The sequence below is a fragment of the Tamandua tetradactyla genome, chromosome 26, assembly GCF_023851605.1.
Source record: "Tamandua tetradactyla isolate mTamTet1 chromosome 26, mTamTet1.pri, whole genome shotgun sequence".
Lineage (NCBI taxonomy): Eukaryota > Metazoa > Chordata > Mammalia > Pilosa > Myrmecophagidae > Tamandua > Tamandua tetradactyla.
The window spans coordinates 43,410,991-43,428,707 of NC_135352.1; the positions used below are offsets into that span (position 1 = coordinate 43,410,991).

Below are 17,717 nucleotides of genomic sequence, written 5' to 3' on the forward strand. Positions count from 1 at the left end.
TCCTTTTATCTACCTTATCAATAGATGAGTAAAACATATGACATAAAAATAAATAATAGACTTCCGGGTCAAGATGGAGGCTTAAGAACATGCGCATTTTAGTTCGTCCTCCAGAACAACTACTAAATAATCAGAAACAGTACAGAACAGCTCCCAGAGCCACGATAGTGACCGGTCACACAGCATACCCCAGTCTGGACCAGCTGGACTGGCTGCGAGCACCCCCCAGAACCGTGAGTTCCCAAAGCTGTGGTGGCCAGCGCCCCTCCCCCACAGGCTGCTTCCCAGAGGGGAAAGGAAAGGACTTTACCAGCAGCAGGGACTGAGCACAATCAAACGCCAATTGTGGAACTAATTAACAAATTCTGACTACTAAAAATAGGCCCCCAACTTAGGTGAACTTGATCAAAGCGGAGGTTGCTCATTTTTGCCGCGGCGCCAAGGGGGCAGGACTGACAGAAAAAGGGGGAAAAAAAAAGAAGGAAACAGAGGTTTTTGTGGCTCTGTATCTACCAAGGCTTGACTGCCTCTGGATACAGCGGCAGAACTTTTCAGGCTGCAACTGCCCCAGGCATAGGCAGAAGTGAGCTCTTTTGTGGACTTATCTGAGGTTGTGCCTTCCCCAGGGGAGGGGTGAAGCCCCATCCAGGTGGAATCACTCCATCAAGGAATTCAGACACCAGGCCTTGGTAATTTGAAGCCATTAAAACCAGGCTACAACGTCTCCTCTGTCTCCACCATGCCCCCGGGAGGGAGAGTCCGCCAAAGTTAAAAGTACCGCATCATCTTATACTGGTGGGACCTGCAGTCAGACAAGCGCCACACACAGGGCAGGATAAGAAAAACAGAGCCCAGAGACTTCACAGGAAAGTCTTTCAATCTGCTGGGTCTCACCCTCAGGGAAAACTGACACAGGTGACTCTTTCCTCCTGACAGGAGGCCAGTTTAGTCTGGGAAGATCTGGCTGGGGTATATAATATCTAAGTAGACCCTCCTAAGTGTGTGTGTGGGAAAGGTACCACACAAGCAGGGCAAGAAACAAGAAAACAAGAACTGAAAAATTCTCTGTTAAACAAAACTTAAGCTAAAGGTCCAGATAAAGCTGAACGGAATGTCAAAGAACAGATAGACAACAAATTCATCCAGCAAGAAAACACTAGATAAATGAAGTGAAAGCAATCTCCAGAATAAACTAATTAAGGTAATTAAATTCCTAGAAGCCAGCAAAAAATAACATATCACACTAGGAAAATTGAAGAAATGGCCCAGTCAAAGGAGCAAACCAACAATTCAAATGACATACAGGAGCTGAAACAATTAATTCAGAATGTACGAACAGACATGGAAAACCTCATCAAAAACCAGTTCAATGAATTGAGGGAGGATATAAAGGCAAGGAAAGAACAAAAAGAAGAAACTGAAAGTCTGAAAAAACAAATCAGAGACCTTATGGGAATGAAAGACACAGTAGAAGAGATGAAAAAACAATGGAAACCTACAATGGTAGATTTCAAGAGACAGAAGAACATAGGATTTCTGAACTGGAGGATGGAACATCTGAAATCTGACAAGAAACAGAAACTATAGGGGAAAAAAAATGGAAAAATATGAGCAGGGACTCAGGGAATTGAAAGACAACATGAAGCGCACGAATATACGTGTTGTGGGTATCCCAGAAGGAGAAGAGAAGGGAAAAGAAGGGGAAAAACTAATGGAGGAAATTATCACTGAAAATTTCCCGACTCCTATGAAAGAATTAAAATTACAGATCCAAGAAGTGCAGCGAACCCCAAAAAGAATAGATCCAAATAGACATACTCCAAGACATTTAATAATCAGAACGTCAGAGGTCAAAGAGAAAGAGAGGATCTTGAAAGCAGCAAGAGAAAAGCAATCCATCACATACAAGGGAAGCCCAATAAGACTATGCGCAGATCTCTCAGTGGAAACCAAGGAGGCGAGAAGACATTGGGATAATATATTTAAATTATTAAAAGAGAAAAACTGCCAAGCAAGAATTCTATATCCAGCAAAATTGTCCGTCAAAAATGAGGGAGAAATTTTCAGACAAAAAATCACTGAGAGAATTTGTGACCAAGAGACTGGCTCCGCAAGAAATACTAAAGGGAACACTAGAGACAGATACGAAGGCAGAAGAGAGAGGTGTGGAGAAGAGTGTAGAAAGGGAGACTATGAGTAAAGGTAAAAAGAAGGAAAATTAGATATGACATATAAAATCCAAAAGGCAAAATAGTAGAAGAAAGTACTACCCATGCAGTAATAACACTGAATGTTAATGGATTAAACTCTCCAATCAAAAGACATAGTCTGGCAGAATGGACTAAAAAACAGGACCCATCTATATGCTGTCTCTGCTCAAAGGACACAAGGCCAAGGACACAAATGAACATGTACACACCAGTGTTTATAGCAGCATTATTAACAATTACCAAGAGATGGAAACAGCCAAAATGTCCATCAACAGACAGTTGGCTAAACAAACTGTGACATTTACATAAGATGTAATATTATGCAGCGTAAGACAGAATAAAGTTATGAAGTATGTAACAACATGAATGGACCTTAAGGACATTATGCTGAGTGTGATTAGCCAGAAACAAAAGGACAAATACTGTATGGTCTCACTGATATGAACTGACATTAGTGAATAAACTTGGAATATTTCTTGGTAACAGAGATCATCAGGAGATAGAAATAGGGTAAGATATTGGGTAATTGGAGCTGAAGGGATGCAGATTGTGCTACAGGACTGAATATAAAAACTCAGAAATGGACAGCACAATACTACCTAACTGTAATACAATTATGTTAAAACACTGAATGAAGCTACATATGAGAATGATAGAGGAGGAGGGCTGGGGCATAAGTGAAATCACAAAGAAAGAAAGACGATGAAGATTGAGATGGTATAATCTAGGAATGCCTAGAGTGTATAGTGATAGTGACTAAATGTGCAAATTTAAAAAATGTTTTTGCATGAGGAAGAACAAAAGAATGTCATTACTGCAGGGTGTTGAAAATAGATGGTACTTAATATTTAAAAATTTCAACTAAAAAATAAATAATAGGGGGAACAAATGTTAAAATAAATTTAGTAAATTGAAATGTTAGTGATCAGTGTGAGGGGGTAAGGGGTATGGTATGTGTGAATTTTTTTCTGTTTTTTTTATTTATTTTTCTGAATTCATGGACATGTTCCAAGAAATGATCATGATGATGAATATGCAACTATGTGATAATATTGTGAATTACTGATTATATATGTAGGATGGAATAATCATATGTCAAGAAAAATTAAAAATTTAATTTAAAAAATGCTGTATAGCTATACAGTCTTCTACAAGAGTGAAGGCTACTGGAACACAGTTCAGCAGTTTCAGGTGATTCCCTCTAGCCCCTCCAATGTACCAAAAACTGAAAAGGAAGAGTAATCTCCATAATAACCTCCAGAGTCTGTTGGAAATATCTCAGCCACTGAAACTTTATTTTGTCTCATTTCTCTTTCCTTCTTTTTGGTCACAAAGTCTTTCTCATTCCATGATGCTAGGTTCCAGCTCATCCTGGGAGTTTTGTCACATGTTGCTAGGGATATTTACATCTCTGGGAGTAATGTCCCACATAGGGGGGATGGCTGTGAGTTCACTTGCCAGGTTCACTTAGAGAGGCCATGTCTGAGCAACAAGAGAGGCTCTCAGGGGTGACTCTTAGGCATAATTATCAGTAGGCATTAGCCTCTCCTTTGTAGGACTAAACTTCACTGAGGCATCCCCAAGATTGAGGGCTCTCTTTCTGAATTTGTTGTCCACACTGTTTGCCAGAGTATCAGGGATTCCCCACATGGGGAACTTGAATATTTTCTCCTTTCTCCCCTGGGCTCCAAGGGGACATTGCAAATACTTTTTTTTCTCTGCCCAAATTACTCTGGGATATATCAGGGCATCACACTAACCTGTACAAACCAACAAGATCTCACACCCTATTCCAGATTCCCTGTAATTATAGTTTTCAAGCAAATTGACCATACCAATTAAATATGATAATGTGCTAAACAAAATATAAACTTTGCACCAAATAAACATCTTTCCCTTTGGTCTTGCACAGAGGTTGAAGTTTGAAAACATGGGCCATATCACCCTTTACCCAGTATTCTGATTTTCCTTAGTCCTGTCCAGATCACCTTTATTCATATCTCTAGGTGAAGTGTGATCATTTTTTCAACTTTTAAAACAGTTGCTGAATGGGGTAATGCTGACTTTCATAGCTTCAGTGCTCTAACTCTGAGTCTCAGATGTCACATAAATACCCAAAGTTTCAGGAAACGACCAGGTTATATACAAATAGCTCAATATCTCAGAATTAGAAATACCAGTTACAACTCTAACTGCTAAATATTTGTGACTGCTCTAAGAACTTACAATCTAGGAACCTTTACATTAGGTCCCAACCTGATAGCCCATGTTCTTACATCTTATAGTTCATCCGTAGAAGTGAGGCGTGATCATTGTCTTTCTGTTATTGACATTGTTGCAGTTTGCAAGCTGCTGGAACACAATATACCAGAAACAGAATGGCTTTTCAAAAGGAAAATTTAATAAGTTACTAGTCTACACTTCTAAGGCTGAGAAAATGTCTTCGTTAAAAGAAGTCTATAGAAATGTCCAAATCCAAGGCATCCAGGGAGAGATACCTTGGTTCAAGAAGGCTGATGAAGTTCAGGGTTCCTCTCTCATCTGGAAGGGCACATGGCGAACATGGTGTCATCTGCTGCTTCTTCTCCTGGCTTCCTGTTTCGTGAAGCTCCCTGGGAGGCATTTTCCTTCTTCATCTCCGAAGGTCACTGGCTGGTAAACTCTGCTTCTTGTGGCTATGTTGTTCTCTGCTCTCTCAGAAATCTCTCAAATCTCCAAAATGTTTCCTCTTTTATAGGGCTCCAGAAACTTATCAAGACCCACCCAAATGGGTGGAGACATTTGTCACTTAATCCAGTTTAACAACCGCTCTTGATTAAATCACATCTCCAGGGAGATGATCTGATTATAGTTTCAAACATGCAGTATTGAATAGGGCTTATTCTGCCATTACGAAATGGGATTTAGATTAAAACATGACTTTTCTAGGGGACATACATCCTTTCAAAGCAGCACAGACGTTTTATTCAGCACACTGTTCTTAAGGTTCATTTGCCTAGTTGCATGCCTCACAAGTTCATTCCTTCTTGAGGCCACTGAATCAGTCATCTGTTGTATGTAAACACCACAGTTCCCCCTTCCATTCCTCAGTCCTTGTACCCTTGGGCCAACTCCATCCATTGTGAATTCTGAACACTACCACCATAAACACCACTGTGTAATTGTTCATTCCTGTCCCCACTCTCAATTCCTCCAGGTATATACCTAACAGTAGAGTTGCAAAATCATAATGGCAACCCCACCCCTAGTCTCCTGTGGAATGACCACACTGCCCTCCAAGGGGCTGCGCCTCTCAATTTCCCTACCAACAATGAATGAGGTACGTCTTTCTCCACATTTTCTTTAGCATTTATTTCTCTCTGTTTTTTGTTTTTGTATGCTGTATTGCAGGGTCACATTTCATTCTTTTTCCATGTGAGCATCCCATTATTGAAGTACCATTTGTTGAATTTTTTGTTTGTTTTTGTTGGTTTCTTTGGGAAGTGCATGGGCCAGAAATTGAACCCAGCTCTCCCTCATGGCAGGCGAGAATTCTACCACTGAACTACCCTCACACTCCTCTCTGTTCTTTTTTTTTTTTATTTTATCTTTTTTATTGTATAACATAACATATATACAAAGCAGAGAAAGAAAAAAGCAGTAGTTTTTAAAGCACTCTTCAACAAGTAGTTACAGGACGGATCCCTGAGTTTGTCATGGGCTGCCATAACATCATCTCAGATTTTTCCTTCTAGCTGCTCCAGAATATGAGACTAGAAGGAAGAAATTTTTTTTATCACTGCAATTGACTTTTTTTTTTTTTTTGTGAAAAATAACATATATACAAAACAATAAATTTCAAAGCATAGGAGGACCACAATTAGTTGTAGAACATATTTCAGAGTTTGGCATGGGTTACAGTTTCACAGTTTTAGGTTTTTATTTCTAACTGCTCTACAATACTGGAGACTAAAAGAGAGATCAGTTGAATGACTCAGCAATCATTTTCATTTGTTAAATCCTGTCTTCTCTGTATAACTCCACCATCACCTTTGATCTTCCTATCCCTTTCTGCACCCCCTCTGTTCATTTTTTTTTTCAGAATTTCCTAAATTTTATTCCTTACGTATTCATTGATACTATGTCATGCACAATATGATTTTTTACAAATTTTTATTAATACAAATAATATACTTAGAACCACCAAAAATGTGTATCTTTGCTTAAACATAGGCACATTTAAATAAAGTATCCATATAATCATTATAAAGCCTGTGTTTGCACAGTAAGTTTTATAAACTAATTTAAAATTAAGGCAACTAGGAAAAAAATCTAAATATTGGGATAACAGAGTTCTTAAATTTGAATAAAAACTACTATAGATACCATTTGATCAGCTGTCAAAACTGTGAATGTTCTCCAAATATCAAGTAGAAAGTTTTTATAAATATCTGTATTGCTATAGTAATGATCTGTGTTACTAAATATTTTCCTGATTTCAGGAAAACATGAAGATACAAATATTTTTACAATTAACATGGAAATCTTGACCATATAAAATGAATACCTTAGTTAGCTTATCTATAGGCCTATAAAAAATATATTTAAGTAATCATTATAAAGCTTGTTTGTACAATATGTTTCATAAGCCAATTTAAAATTAAAGTAAAGGGCTGGTGCGATGGTGGCTTAGTGGCAGAACCCTCGCCTGCCTTGCCAGAGACCTGGGTTTGACTCCCAGTGCCTGCCCATGCAAAAAAAAAAAATTTAAGGAAGGAAAAAATCTATAAATACAGATACCAGAGTTACTTGAACGCTAAGTATTAAACATTATCTTAAATACCATTTGATTAAGTATCAAAACTGTATTCTTTCTCAAAATATTAAGTAAGTTATTACACATATCAACTTTGTTATAGTAGTGAGCTATGTTACTAAATATTTTCACATTTTTTATTTCAGGAATTTATTTTATCTAGTATTACTATAACAGCCTACAGCTTTTTTTAACAACCTTTTTATAATTGTATAGTATAACATATATACAAAGCAAAGACATAAAAAAGCAATAATTTTCAAAGCACTCTTCAACAAGTGGTTACAGGAAAGATCCCAGAGTTTGTCATGGGTTACCATACGATCCTCTAATATTTTTCCTTCTAGCTGCTCCAGAATTTAGGAGGCTCCCTCTGTTCATTTTTAAACAATTTTATTCTCATATCATACAATCCAACCTAGACAGACATGCCTTTACCACCATAATCTATATGGAGACATTTCCTTTCTTCTGCATAGAATCCATACCCTTACCCGGTGCCCCCCACTAGTTGAAATTTAGTTTTCACATAATGCCTTTGTTATATTCAGGGGAAGCATATTACAATGTTACTGTTGATATAGACTCTAGCTTGCACTGATTGAACCCTTTCCTGTATACCATCCATTTTCAGTCCCTTCTAATGTTGACATTCATTTGTTCTCCATCGTGCAAAAATGTTTTTATATTTGTGCATTTAATAATCATCGTTGTCCACTCTAGGCATTCCTAAGTTATACTGTCTCAGTTTTATCCTGTGTGTGTGTGTTTTTTTAAACTTTTTTTTATTAATTAAAAAAAATTAACAAGCAAAACATTTAGATATCATTCCATTCTACATATACAATCAGTAATTCTTAATATCATCACATAGTTGCTTATTCATCATTTCTTAGTACATTTGCATTGATTTAGAAAAAGAAATAAAAAGACAACAGAAAAAGAAATAAAATAATAATAGAGAAAAAAAAGACTATGCATACCATACCCCTTACCCCTCGCTTTCATGTACCACTAGCATTTCAAGCTGAATTTATTTTAACATTTGTTCCCCCTATTATTTATTTTTATTCCGTATGTTCTACTCTTCTGTTGATATAGTGGTTAAAAGGAGCATGAGACATAAAGTTTTCACATTCACTACATTTTCACGCAATTCCCTCCAGCCTCTCCAATACATCTTGAACAACAAGGTGATATCTACTTAATGCGTAAGAATAACCTCCAGAATAACCTCTTCATTATTATTTTTTTATTTTTTAAACCTTTTTTTATTGTATAGTATAACATATATAGAAAGCAAAGAAATAAAAAAGCAATAGTTTTCAATGCACTCTTCAACAAGTAGTTACAGGACAGGCCCCAGAGTTTGTCATGGGCTATGATACCATCCTCTCAGATTTTTCCTTCTAGCTGCTCCAGAACACAGGAGGCTAGAAGGCTTAAATACTTTATCATCAGACTCGACTTTTTCTCCTTTTTTTGGTGAAAAATAACATACATACAAAAAAGCTACAAATTTCCAAGCACAGCACCACAATTAATTGCAGAACATATTTCAGACTTCGACATGGGTTACAATTTCACAATTTTAGGTTTTTACTTCTAACTGCTCTAAAATACTGGAGACTAAAAGAGATATCAATTTAATGGTTCAGCAATCATACTTATTTAATTCCTACCATCTCCACTGTCACCTTTGATCTTTCCATCCCTCTTGTATTAGTTAGATTCAGTTGTCAACTTGGCCAGGTGAGCATACCTAGTCTTGTTGCTGCAGACATAAGCCAATGGTAGGTGAACCGTGTCTGCTGCAATGAGTGACATTTGACTTAATTGTCTGGTGCTTAAATGAGAGATCAACGTAGCATAGCTAAGCAGCTCGGCATTCCTCACTTCAGCACTCGCAGCTCAGCCCAGGCCTTTGGAGATGCAGAAAGAAGTCACCCCGGGGAAAGTTGTTGGAACCCAGGGGCCTGGAGAGAAGACCAGCAGAGACCATCCTGTGCCTTCCACGTAAGAAAGAACCTCAGTGGAAAGTTAGCTGCCTTTCCTCTGAAGAACCGACAAAATAAATCCCCTTTTATTAAAAGCCAATCCATCTCTGGTGTGTTGCATTCCAGCAGCTAGCAAACTAGAACACCTCTCTTTTTTTTTTTTTTTTTTTTTAACTTTTTTTATTAATTAAAAAAATTAACAAAACATTTAGGTATCATTCCATTCTACATATACAATCAGTAATTCTTAGTATCATCACATAGTTGCATATTCATCATTTCTTAGTACATTTGCATTGATTTAGAAAAAGAAATAAAAAGACAACAGAAAAAGAAATAAAATGATAATAGAGAAAAAAAAAAACTATACATACCATACCCCTTACCCCTCGCTTTCATTTACCACTATTTCAAACTGAATTTATTTTAACATTTGTTCCCCCTGTTATTTATTTTTATTCCATATGTTCTACTCTTCTGTTGATATAGTAGCTAAAGGGAGCATCAGACATAGGTTTTCACATTCACAGAGTCTCATTGTGAAAGCTATATCATTGTTCAGTCATCATCAAGGAACATGGCTACTGGAATTCAGCACTACATTTTCAGGCAATTCCCTCCAGCCTCTCCACTACATCTTGAACAACAAGGTGATACCTACTTAATGCGTAAGAATAACCTCCAGGATAACCTCTCGACTCTGGAATCTCTCAGCCATTGACACTGACTCATTTTACTCTTCCCCCTTTTGGTCGAGAAGTTTCTCTCAATCCCTTGATGTTAATTCTTAGCTCATTCTAGGGTTTTTCTCAGTCCCTTGATGCTGAGTCTCAGCTCATTCCAGGATCTCTGTCCCATGTTGCCAGGAAGGTCCACACCCCTGGGAGTCATGTCCCATGCAGAGAGTCCCCCATCAGTTTTTTTTAATTTTTTGAAATTAACCCAACATTTAGAAACCATACCATTCTACATATGCAACCAGTAATTCTTAACATCATCACATAGATGCATGATCATCGTTTCTTAGTATATTTGCATCGGTTTAGAAGAACTAGCAACACAACAGAAAAAGATATAGAATGTTAATATAGAGAAAAAAAAAATAAAAGTAATAACAATAGTAAAAAAAAAAGACAAACAAATAACCAGACAGACAAAAACAAAAAAAACAAAAAAACCCAACCAAACAAACAAAAGAAACAAAAAACAAAAACCTATAGCTCAGATGCAGCTTCATTCAGTGTTTTAACATGATTACTTTACAATTAGGTATTATTGTGCTGTTCATTTTTGAGTTTTTGTATCTAGTCCTGTTGCACAGTCTGTATCCCTTCAGCTCCAATTACCCATTATCTTACCCTGTTTCTAACTCCTGCTGGACTCTGTTACCAATGACATATTCCAAGTTTATTCTCAAATGTTGGTTCACATCAGTGGGACCATACAGTATTTGTCCTTTAGTTTTTGGCTAGACTCACTCAGCATAATGTTCTCTAGGTCCATCCATGTTATTACATGCTTCATGAGTTTATCCTGTCTTAAAGCTGCATAATATTCCATCGTATGTATATACCACAGTTTGTTTAGCCACTCGTCTGTTGATGGACATTTTGGCTGTTTCCATCTCTTTGCAATTGTAAATAACGCTGCTATAAACATTGGTGTGCAAATGTCCGTTTGTGTCTTTGCCCTTAAGTCCTTTGGGTAGATTCCCAGCAATGGTATTGCTGGGTCATATGGCAATTCTATATTCAGCTTTTTGAGGAACCACCAAACTGCCTTCCACAGTGGTTGCACCATTTGACATTCCCACCAACAGTGGATAAGTGTGCCTCTTTCTCCACATCCTCTCCAGCACTTGTCATTTTCTGTTTTGTTGATAATGGCCATTCTGGTGGGTGTGAGATGATATCTCATTGTGGTTTTGATTTGCATTTCTTTAATGGCCAGGGACATTGAGCATCTCTTCATGTGCCTTTTGGCCATTTGTATTTCCTCTTCTGGTAGGTGTCTGTCCAAGACTTTTGCCCATTTTGTAATTGGGTTGGCTGTCTTTTTGTTGTTGAGTTGAACAATCTCTTTATAAATTCTGAATACTAGACCTTTATCTGATATGTCATTTCCAAATATTGTCTCCTATTGTGTAGGCTGTCGTTCTACTTTCTTGATGAAGTTCTTTGATGCACAAAAGTGTTTAATTTTGAGGAGCTCCCATTTATTTATTTCCTTCTTCAGTGCTCTTGCTTTAGGTTTAAGGTCCATAAAACCGCCTCCAATTGTAAGTTTCATAAGATATCTCCCTACATTTTCCTCTAAGTGTTTTATGGTCTTAGACCTAATGTTTAGATCTTTGATCCATTTTGAGTTAACTTTTGTATAGGGTGTGAGATATGGGTCTTCTTTCATTCTTTTGCATATGGATATCCAGTTCTCTAGGCACCATTTATTGAAGAGACTGTTCTGTCCCAGGTGAGTTGGCTTGACTGCCTTATCAAAGATCAAATGTCCATAGATGAGAGGGTCTATATCTGAGCACTCTATTTGATTCCATTGGTCGATATATCTATCTTTATGCCAATACCATGCTGTTTTGACCACTGTGGCTTCATAATATGCCTTAAAGTCCGGCAGCGCGAGACCTCCAGCTTCGTTTTTTTTCCTCAAGATGTTTTTAGCAATTCGGGGCACCCTGCCCTTCCAGATAAATTTGCTTATTGGTTTTTCTATTTCTGAAAAATAAGTTGTTGGGATTTTGATCAGTATTGCATTGAATCTGTAAATCAATTTAGGTAGGATTGACATCTTAACTATATTTAGTCTTCCAATCCATGAGCACGGTATGCCCTTCCATCTATTTAGGTCTTCTGTGATTTCTTTTAACAGTTTTTTGTAGTTTTCTTTATATAGGTTTTTTGTCTCTTCAGTTAAATTTATTCCTAAGTATTTTATTCTTTTAGTTGCAATTGTAAATGGGATTCGTTTCTTGATTTCCCCCTCAGCTTGTTCATTGCTCATGTATAGAAATGCTACAGATTTTTGAATGTTGAACTTGTAACCTGCTCCTTTGCTGTACTCATTTATTAGCTCTAGTAGTTTTGTTGTGGATTTTTGCGGGTTTTCGACGTATAGTATCATATCGTCTGCAAACAGTGATAGTTTTACTTCTTCCTTTCCAATTTTGATGCCTTGTATTTCTTTTTCTTGTCTAATTGCTCTGGCTAGAACTTCCAACACAATGTTGAATAATAGTGGTGATAGTGGACATCCTTGTCTTGTTCCTGATCTTAGGGGGAAAGTTTTCAATTTTTCCCCATTGAGGATGATATTAGCTGTGGGTTTTTCATATATACCCTCTATCATTTTAAGGAAGTTCCCTTGTATTCCTATCTTTGAAGTGTTTTCAACAGGAAAGGATGTTGAATCTTGTCAAATGTCTTCTCTGCATCAATTGAGATGCTCATGTGATTTTTCTGCTTTGATTTGTTGATGTGGTGTATTACATTAATTGATTTTCTTATGTTGAACCATCCTTGCATACCTGGGATGAATCCTACTTGGTCATGATGTATAATTCTTTTAATGTGTTGTTGGATACGATTTGCTAGAATTTTATTGAGGATTTTTGCATCTATATTCATTAGAGAGATTGGTCTGTAGTTTTCTTTTTTTGTAATATCTTTGCCTGTTTTTGGTATGAGGGTGATGTTGGCTTCATAGAATGAATTAGTTAGTTTTCCCTCCACTTCGATTTTTTTGAAGAGTTTGAGGAGAGTTGGTACTAATTCTTTCTTGAATGTTTGATAGAATTCACATGTGAAGCCGTCTGGTCCTGGACTTTTCTTTTTAGGAAGCTTTTGAATGACTAATTCAATTTCTTTACTTGTGATTGGTTTGTTGAGGTCATCTATTTCTTCTTGAGTCAAAGTTGGTAGTTCATGTCTTCCCAGGAACCCGTCCATTTCATCTAAATTGTTGTATTTATTAGCGTAAAGTTGTTCATAGTATCCTGTTATTACCTCCTTTATTTCTGTGATTTCAGTAGTTATGTCTCCTCTTCCATTTCTGATATTATTTATTTGCATCCTCTCTCTTTTTCTTTTTTTCAATCTTGCTAAGGGCCCATCAATCTTATTGATTTTCTCATAGAACCAACTTCTGGTGTTATTGATTTTCTCTATCGTTTTCATGTTTTCAATTTCATTTGTTTCTGCTCTGATCTTTGTTATTTCTTTCCTTTTGCTTGCTTTGGGATTAGTTTGCTGTTCTTTCTCCAGTTCTTCCAAGTGGACAGTTAATTCCTGCATTTTTGCCTTTTCTTCTTTTCTGATATAGACATTTAGGGCAATAAATTTCCCGCTTAGCACTGCCTTTGTTGCGTCCCATAAGTGTTGGTATGTTGTGTTTTCATTTTCATTCGCCTCGAGATATTTACTAATTTCTCTTGTAATTTCTTCCTTGACCCACTGGTTGTTTAAGAGTGTGTTGTTGAGCGTCCACATATTTGTGAATTTTCTGGCACTCTGCCTATTATTCATTTCCAACTTCATTCCTTTATTATATGAGAAAGTGGTGTGTATGATTTCAGTCTTTTTAAATTTGTTGAGACTTGCTTTGTGACCCAGCATATGGTCTATCTTTGAGAATGATCCATGAGCACTTGAGAAATAGGTATATCCTGCTGTTGTGCGGTGTAGTGTCCTATAAATGTCTGTTAAGTCCAGCTCATTTATTGTAATATTCAAATTCTCTGTTTCTTTATTGATCCTCTGTCTAGATGTTCAGCCCATTGATGAGAGTGTCGAATTGATGTCTCCAGCTATTATTGTAGATGTGTCCGTTTCCTTTTTCAGTATTTTCAGTGTTTGCCTCACGTATTTTGAGGCATTCTGGTTCGGTGCATAAATATTTATGATTGTGATGTCTTCTTGTTGAATTGTTCCTTTTATTAGTAGATAGTATCCTTTGTCTCTTTTAACTGTTTTACATTTGAAGTCTAATTTGTTGGATATTAGTATAGCTACTCCTGCTCTTTTCTGGTTGTTAGTTGCATGAAATATCTTCCCAACCTTTCACTTTCAACCTATGTTTATCTTTGGGTCTAAAATGTGTTTCCTGTAGACGGCATATAGAAGGATCCTGTTTTTTAATCCATTCTGCCAGTCTGTGTCTTTTGATTGGGGGGGTCAGTCCATTAACATTTAGTGTTATTACTGTTTGGGTAGTACTTTCCTCTACCATTTTGCCTTTTGTATTTTATATGTCATATCTAAATTTCCCTTCTTTCTACACTGTTCTCCACACCTCTTTATTCTGTCTTTTCGTATCTGTCTCTAGTGCTTCCTTTAGTATTTCTTGCAGAGCTGGTCTCTTGGTCACCAATTCTGTCAGTGACTTTTTGTCTGAAAATGTTTTAATTTCTCCCTCATTTTTGAAGGACAATTTTGCTGGATATAGAATTCTTGGTTGGCAGTTTTTCTTTTAGTAATTTTAATATATCATCCCACTGTCTTCTCGCCTCCATGTTTTCTGCTGAGAAATCTACACATAGTTTTATTGGGTTTCCGTTGTATGTGATGTATTGCTTTTTTCTTGCTGCTTTCAAGATCTTCTCTTTCTCTTTGACCTCTGACATTCTGACTAGTAAGTGTCTTGGAGAATGTCTATTTGGATGTATTCTCTTTGGAGTGCGCTGCACTTGTTGGATCTGTAATTTTAGGTCTTTCATAAGAGTTGGGAAATTTTCAGTGATAATTTCTTCTATTGGTTTTTCTCCTCCTTTTCCCTTCTCTTCTGCTTCTGGGACACCCACAACACGTATATTTGTGCACTTCATAGTATCATTCAGTTCCCTGAGCCCCTGCTCATATTTTTCCATTCTTTTCCCTATAGTTTCTGTTTCTTTTTGGATTTCAGATGTTCCATCCTCCAGTTCACTAATCCTAACCTCTGTCTCTTGAAATCTACCATTGTAGGTTTCCATTGTTTTTTTCATCTCTTCTACTGTATCTTTCATTCCCATAAATTCTGTGATTTGTTTTTTTAGACTTTCCATTTCTTCTTTTTGTTCCTTCCTTGCCTTCTTCATGTCCTCCCTCAGTTCATTGATTTGGTTTTTGATGAGGTTTTCCATTTCTGTTCGTATATTCTGAATTGGTTGTTTCAGCTCCTGTATCTCATTTGAACTATTGGTTTGTTCCTTTGACTGGGCCATATCTTCAATTTTCCTAGTGTGATTTGTTATTTTTTGCTGGTATCTAGACATTTAATTACCTTAATTAGTTTATTCTGGAGATTGCTTTCACTTATCTGACCTAGGGTTTTTCTTGTTTGATGTGTTTGTTGTCTGTCTGTTCTTTGACCTTCAGTTCAGCTTTTTCTGGACCTCTAGCTTAAGTTTAGTTTAACGGAGGGTAATTTTTCAGTTCTTGTTTTCTTGTTTCTTGTCCTGCTTGTAAGGTGCCTATTCCCTCCCCACCCTTAGGAGGGTCTACGTAGGTATTACAGACTCCAGCCGGGTTTTCCCGGACTTTAGGCCTCCTTTTGGGGGGAAGGAGTCACCTGTGTCAGTTTTCCCTGAGGGTGAGACCCAGCAGGTTGAAAGACTTTCCTGTGAAGTCTCTGGGCTCTGTTTTTCTTATCCCGCCCAGTATGTGGTGCTTGTCTGTCTGCGGGTCCCACCAGCAAAAGATGTTGTGGCTCCTTCAACTTTGGGAGACTCTCCCTGCTGGGGGCATGGTGGAGACAGAGGAAAGGTTGTAGGCTGGTTTTAATGGCTTCAAATTGCCAAGCCCTGGGGTCTGAATTGCTTGAGAGAGGAATTCCACCTGAGTTGGGCTTCATCCCTCCCCTGGGGAAGGCTCAGGTGGGAAGCAGCCCTGAAAGCAGCCTGTTTCTGCGTATGCCTGGGGCAGTTGCAGCCTGTGTAGTCCCACCACTGAATCCAGAGGCAGCCACGCCTCCTTAGAAACAGCCACGAAAACCTGTTTCATCCCTTTTCCTCTTTTTCAGTTAGCCCAATAAGTGACCTCCGCCTTGACCAGTTTCACCTGAGCTGGGGGCCTATTTTTAGTGGTCAGAATTTGTTTGTTAATGCCACAATTGGTGTTTGGTTGGACTCAGTCCCTGCTGCTGTTAGAGTCTCTTTCCTTTCCCTCCGGGAAGCCACCTGTGGGGGAGGGGCACCGGGCACCAGCCGCCATGGCTTGGGGAACTCACAGTTCCGGAGACTCACAGCCGGTCCAGGTGGTCCGGACTGGGGTACGCTGTGTGTCTGGTCACTATCGTGGTTCCGGGAGCTGTTCTGTACTGTTTCTTGTTATTTAGTAGTTGTTCCGGAGGACGAACTAAAACGCGCACATTGCTAAGCCGCCATCTTGGCCCCTCCTACTTTGCTGAATTCTATCATGTGTGTTTTCTTCTGATTTTGTACATGCCCCCATCCCTTTACCCTCAACCATACTCACATTCGGCTTCTTTCAGTTTCACTGTACTTATATTATTGTGCTACCATCAGGTAGTATTGTGCTATCCATTTCTGAATTTTTACAATCAATCCTGTTGTACAGTCTGTATTCCTTCAGCACCAAATGCCTAACCTTGACCCTCTTTCTATCTCCTGATAACCTGTGTTCTTAATTTTAACTCTCAGAGTTCACTTATTAATTTTAGTTTATGTTAGTGACACAATACAGTATTTGTCCTTTTGTTTCTGGATGATTTCACTCAGCATGATGTCCTCAAGGTTCATCCATATTGTTATATGCTTCATGATTTTATTTTGTCTTACAGCTGTGTAATATTCCATATTATGGATATATTACAGCTTGTTTAGCACTTGTCTGTTGATTAATGTTTGGGCTATTTCTATCTCTTAGCAATTGTAAATAATGCTGCTGTAAACATCTATGTGCAGATGTCCATTTGTGTTCTTCCCTTTAATTCCTCTGAATATATACCTAGTAATGGGTTGCTGGTTCATATGGCAGTTCTATACTTAGCTTCCTGAGGAACCACTAGAATGCTTTCCAGAGCAGTTGCACCACTTTAAATTCCCACCATCAGTGGATGTGCCTCTTTCCCCAGATCTTCTTCTGCACTTGTCATTTTCTGTTTTGTTTTTTATGTTTGTTTTGATTATGGCCATTCTAATGGGTGTGAGATGATATCTCATTGTGGTCTTGATTTGCATTTCCCTAATAGCTGGTGAAGATGAGCATCTTTTCATGTGCCTTTTAGCCATTAGTATTTCCACTTCTGAAAAGTGTCTGTTCATGTCTTTTGCCCATTTTTTAATTGGGTTGTCTTTTTGTTGCTGAGTTGAAGAATCTATATATTCTGGATACTAAACCCTTATGTGGTTTCCAAATATTGTCTCCCATTGTGTAGACTGGTGTTTACTCTCTGGACATAGTTCTTTGATACACAAAGGTGTTTAATTTTGAGGAGATCCCATTTATCTGTTTCCTTTTTTCAGTGCTTATGCTTTGGGTTTAAGGTCTAGGAAACACCTGCTATTAGAAGATTTGTAAGATATTTCCCTACATTTTTTTTTGTAACAGTTTTATGGTCTTAACTCTGATGTTTAGGTCTTTGACCCATTTTGAGTTAATTTTCGTATAAGGTGTGGGATATGGATCCTTTTTCATATGAATATCCAGATCTCCAAATACCATGTTTTGAAGAAGCCACTCTGTCCCAGGTGCATTGGCTTGACCA

The 17,717-nt window shown here is 37.7% G+C and overlaps 1 protein-coding gene across 18 annotated transcripts in view; it reads left to right on the forward strand.

Annotated features, from left to right (window-relative positions):
* The window catches only part of NEK1 (NIMA related kinase 1), a 295,240-nt gene that overhangs the window by 18,243 nt on the left and 259,280 nt on the right, over positions 1-17,717 (forward strand). Inside the window, exon 1 of one of the 18 annotated variants that reach the window (XM_077144464.1) lies at positions 5,413-5,529. The exons of the other annotated variants lie outside the window; for them this stretch is intronic. The gene's annotated coding sequence lies outside the window, so the exon portion shown is untranslated. Of the gene's footprint in view, positions 1-5,412; positions 5,530-17,717 lie in introns of those variants that run through there. 18 annotated transcript variants of the gene reach the window in all.